The sequence below is a fragment of the Dermacentor albipictus genome, chromosome 4 (genome assembly GCF_038994185.2).
Source record: "Dermacentor albipictus isolate Rhodes 1998 colony chromosome 4, USDA_Dalb.pri_finalv2, whole genome shotgun sequence".
Classification (NCBI taxonomy): Eukaryota; Metazoa; Arthropoda; class Arachnida; order Ixodida; family Ixodidae; genus Dermacentor; species Dermacentor albipictus.
Genome location: NC_091824.1, coordinates 71,844,189 through 71,849,554, shown reverse-complemented (window position 1 = coordinate 71,849,554; position 5,366 = coordinate 71,844,189). Strand labels below are relative to the sequence as shown.

The 5,366-nt window shown below is 53.6% G+C and overlaps 1 long non-coding RNA gene across 1 annotated transcript in view; it reads right to left on the bottom strand.

Annotated features, from left to right (window-relative positions):
- Positions 1–5,366, bottom strand: part of LOC135902070 (uncharacterized) — a 750,038-nt gene that overhangs the window by 450,704 nt on the left and 293,968 nt on the right. The gene's annotated exons all lie outside the window — the stretch shown is intronic.

Below are 5,366 nucleotides of genomic sequence, written 5' to 3'. Positions count from 1 at the left end.
AATACTTGTACTAGCTCACGCACAAATGTTTTTCTTTATATTTTGTCTATTTGTAGTGCCAACCATGAGGTGTGCAGATATTTACACATACGGCGGAACAGCGCAATGAAGTTTGCACTTTTACTTTTATCATTTAGGTTATCTATTCAACATATGTTTGATGCACACCGTGCAATGAGAGAGAGAATAAACATTTTTATTAGGTGAAGCAGCTAGGGAGAGGCGTCCTCAGTCCAGAATGCCTTGAGCTCGGGCCGCGTCCTGGGCCCTCGCAATCAGCTGTTGCTGATCCTCGAGGTCGGAGCTGGCCAAGGCTCTCTCCCAAAGCTCGTTAGTGGGGTAAGGGTTTGGATGATGTAATGGTGCCGCTCTGCAACCTCCTACTATGTGCCTGAGGGACCCGGGCTCTGCGCAGAAGCGGCATTGCGGAGAGAATTTTGTAGGGTCTATGAGGTGATTCCTGGTTGGGTGGGGGAATGTATTGACCTGTAGAGCCCGGAGGAATCGCTCCTGCTCTCTAGGTAGTGACTTGTGTGGGGGTGCATATGTTCTGCGGGTTAGCTTGTAGTGTTGTGTGATGTCTTGGTAAGAGACTAGAGGGTGCATGCGCTCGGGTTCAGATTCCTCGGCGTCGGCTCGGTGGGTCAGATCTCGAGCCACGTGGTTGGCGACCTCGTTGCCAGGAATGCCTTGATGAGCTGGCGCCCAGATGATCATGACTGATCTCGTTGGCGGCTTTTGATGGATGATCCGGAGTGTAGTGGCATGAATTCTGCCGCTAGCAAAGTTGCGGCACGCCTGTTGGGAGTCGGTCACTATGACTTCAACCTCTGTTTGGGAGAGAGCGAGGGCTATGGCCGCTTCCTCGGCTTGGAGGGGATTGTTTCGTGTGAGCGAAATGCTGCTCCGATGTTCTGTGTTGACGACTACGGTGGCTGTTGTGGCTGCGCGTCTGGAGTAAGAAGCCGCGTCAGTGTAGGCTGTAGAGGGTAAAGTTCCGTATCGCTTGTGTATGGCCAGGGCGCGGGCCTCCCTTCGCTCTGCGTGGTGCACTGGGTGCATGTTGCGAGGCAGAGGACGTACGGTGATTTTTCTCCGGATGGCATGGGGTAAGCTCACAGTCTGAGGCGGCGGATGGCTCATAGGGGCAGAGAGCCCCAGGCGTAAGAGAATGGACCTCCCTGCTTCCGTAATCGCCAGCCTTGTTCGCTGACTGGATAAATGTGCCTCGATCAGCTCCTCGGCCGTGTTGTGCACACCTAGTCGTAGTAGGCGTTCTGTGGACGTACTGATTGGCAGACCCATCGCCTGCTTATATGCCTTTCTGATCATTGTGTTGATTTTCTTGAGTTCCGTCTCGTTGAGTAGTGCGTACGGAATAGCGTAAGTTATTCGAGACACGACGAAGGCTTGGACAAGCCGAAGCGTGTCCGCCTCCCCCATGCCTCTTGTCTTGGTTGTTATTCGCCGGATCATGTGCGTAACTTGGGCTGTTGTAGTCTTAAGCTTTTGAATTAATATTGTATTGGTGCGATCCGACTGGAAAACCATTCCCAATATCTTTACGCTCCGAGACGGAACGATGGTGTGTCCCTCCAGCTGTATGTTGATAGTGGGCGAGTCGCATCTGTGCTTCTTTCGCGGTGAGACCAGGAGTAGCTCCGACTTTTGGGGGGCGCAGCTGAGCCCGCATGACTTAGCATAGTCGCTCACCACGTCTGCAGCTTCCTGCAAGCGGTTCTCCATTTCCCGGTGGACCCTGTGGACGACCAGATGGTAATGTCGTCAGCATATAGGCCATGCCGGATCCCTGGGATGTTATCGAGGAGCGGCGGTAGGCCTATTAGGGCGATATTGAAAAGGAGAGGGGATAACACTGCGCCCTGTGGTGTGCCGCGCCCGCCCAGTAGGAAGGGGTTTGTGGCTTTGTCCCCGACCTTTAGGATGGCTTTTCTATCTGAGAGGAAATCTCTGATATAGGAGTACGTCCTGGCCCCACAGCCCAGCGCGTTTAGCCTCTGTAAGATTGCTGTGTGCTTGACGTTATCGAACGCCCCTTTAAGATCTAAGGCGAGGATAGCCGTGGGGGAGTTGCGTGTCGCTGGTACAATCACCTCCTCTTTCAGCTGAAGTAGGATGTCTTGAGTTGAGAGGTGTGGACGGAATCCTATCATCGTTGTTGGAAGTTTCCCCGAGTCCTCCAGGAATGGTTGTAACCGATTGAGAACGATGTGCTCTAGGAGCTTTCCTACACACGAAGTGAGGGAGATCGGTCGTAGGTTCTCAATGGCTGGTGGCTTGCCTGGCTTCGGTATCAGACGAACCTCGGCTATTTTCCAGTCCTCGGGCAGGTTTCCTTTCCTCCATACTTCATTAAGATGAGCGGTAAGCTCTAGTAGCGAGGGGCTGTCAAGATTTACGAGTGCCTTATTGGTAATTTGGTCCATTCCCGGGGCTGTGTGGCGTCTCAAGCCCATTATCGCCGCTGTTACCTCATGTAGATGAATGTCCTCATCTAGGAGCTCGTTAGGGGTGCCGGTGTAGGGTGGCAGAGGCTCCGATGGCTGTGTGGGGAAGTACTGGGCTTTGAGAGCCAAAAGGAGGTCCGCCTCATTTCCAGGAAATTGGTGAATTACTCGGGCCATATTGTGGTGGGATTCCGTTTTGCTGCTGGCCGGGTTGATTAAGTACCTCAATAACTTCCACGTCTTGGAAGTACTCAGTCTTCCTCTCAAGCTGTCGCAGAGGGATAGCCAATTCTCTCGGCATAGTGTGGTAGCGTATTCCGCAGCCTCTTGTGTGAGTAGTGCTATTCGCCTCTTGAGCTTGCGATTTAATCTTTGCCTTTTCCAACGCTTCAGCAGGCTACGCCGGGCTTCCCACATGTGGAGCAAGCGAGCGTCGATGCTTGGAGTGGTGGTGGATGTTTCAAGCATTTTGGTGTGCGCCTTCACATCCTTCTGAAGCTGAGTTATCCAGTCCTTAATTGACTGATGCTGTTGGCTCTGTTCGTTCGCAGCTCTTTCTTCTCTTATCTCCCGCAGCTTGGTCCAATCCGTGAGGCGAGCCGTGCCTATCCTGGCTTTGTATTCGAGCCCATGGAGAGTGGTGGCTAGCAGCGCGTGGTCGCTGCCTAGGTACTCCTCCAGATTGGTCCAGCAAGCTTGGGGGATATTTCTGGTGAGGGTTAAGTCGGGGTTCGTGTCTCTTTGAACACTTGTGCCGAGCCTCGTGCTATTCTTTGGATCGGTGACGAGTGTGAGATCCATGTCCTCAATAACTTTGTGAAGCATGTTTCCCCTGGGGTTGGTGTACGTATAACCCCAGAGGGGGTGGGCTGCATTGAAGTCGCCCACAATTAGAAGCGGATGGTTGCGTGCTGCGTGCGTGGCTTGCTCCAAAACCAGTTTGAGGACCGATGGCGCGCTTTTCGGCCGACAGTAGACGTTTAGAACAAACATGGGACTCTTCTTCTTTGTTGCCTGTGGGATAATTTCGAGCAGAATGGCAAGCGGGTCGGATTGCTGGAGATGGTGTTGAACGGCCACTAGCTTCTTACTGACCAGGGTGTGAAGGCTGCTGCCTGTATCGGTGCCATAAGTGACGTATCCGGGTAGGCGGACGTGTGTGTTCGTTTCTTGCAGTGCGATGATTTCGGGTGGTCTTGTTGATGTAGCGATGTATTGTATCAGTGATCCATACTTGTTCTTGTAGCCCCGGCAATTCCACTGCCACACCGTGGTTTCGCCTGAGGAGCCCCCGCGCTTACTGCATATATGTTGAGGCGGAGCCATCTTGGTTATCAAGGGGTGGTGATGCGTGCACAAGATGGGGTTCTGGGGAGCCCAGAGAATCTGGCAATTCTGGTAGGGTCTGATGAGCTGTTTTCTTGGGGCGCCGGCTCTGACGAGCTTCCAGTGCTAGTATGCGTTCCTCTAGCCTCATGATGCGTTCCGCCAACTGAGTGTTAGAGTGTTGTTGTTGAGTTGCGTATTGTTGTTGTTGTGCCGCTGACTGTTGTATAGCTGTGAGTTGTTGCTGCATGGTAGCTTGTAGGGATGTCTGAAGGCTCTGAATAGCATTTGCTACTACCTCTTCTACCTTCTGGAGAGTGGCATATTGGACGGGTATGACTCCCTGCGGTGCAGTGGGCTGCGCGGTTGCTCGTTGCGGTGTCGGGTTTGAAGTGACTTTGTGAGCTGGCTGTTCTTCCCGTTTCCGCTTCTCCGGGGGTGGGGTTGAAGTGTTTTGTGTATGGGTAGTGCTATTTCTTCCAAGTAATTCATCTTTAAGTGCTACGAATTCTGTGTGTACGCTAGTGATTTCTGATTTGAGTTTTGCGTTTTCTTCAGTGAGACGCCTAATCTGGGCATGTGCCTGTGCCAGCTCTGTGTCAACAGGGGGGGGACGAGCTTTGGGAGAAACAACCTGTGCCCAGCTCACCTGCTGCGTGACCTGCGCTGCTCCCTTGCTTCCCCTCCTGCCGCTTGCGGAACGACCACGGCTCGAGGTCCTGCCATGGGATGGCGTCCGTCGTCGCGATGAGCTCCTACGCATGGAACCGGAACGCGGCCTGGAACTGCTCCTCCCCTGGACAGCTCCGCGTCGTTTCGGGGACCGCGACTTGCGGGATGCTGAGTGCTCGCCACGCGGCCTCGGAGACGAGGAGCCTGCTCTCGGGGTCTGCTGCGGTTTCCGGCGGTTGACGGGCGGCAGGAACCTGTTGGGGCAGGCTTTCGCTGCTGTCGGGTGATCCCCGCCGCACAGAGAGCACCGAGGGTGGCACTCGTGCTGCTCCGTTGCTAGCGAAGTGCCGCACTCTCTGCACTTGGGTGTGGCGGGGGGCCGCGGGCAGACGTCCTCTCTATGGCCTGTCTCGTTGCAGGTTCGGCAATGTGGCACGGTTCTCTTGTAGAGGTAGCACCGCAGAAGAAGGCCGGAAAATTCGATGTAATATGGCACTGTTTTTCCCAAGAATGTTATCACCATGGTGGTTGTGTTTCCCAGTCTTCTACATGTTAGCGCCTCGTATCCGGGAGATTCAATCCGTTTAAGTAACATTTCGGGCGTGGTGTCGTGATCGATGTTGTGTATTACCCCTTTGCAAGAGTTATCGGGGGAAATTCCGTATGATGCAATATCATATGTTGTTGCATCAATTGTAATTTTTTGCATCTTGCTTAGTGCCGAGGCCGTAGCTTCTGAGGCAGTGCTCAGAACAAGGATGTTTTGGTCTTCGTCGATGCGTACTTTGAATCCGGTGGAGCCGATTTGTAGCTTTGCGGCATTTGTGATGGCGTCCACCAACTTCCCTGGGCTCACCTTGTTGAGCTGCAGGCCGTTCCGTGGACGAACCGCCAACTTGT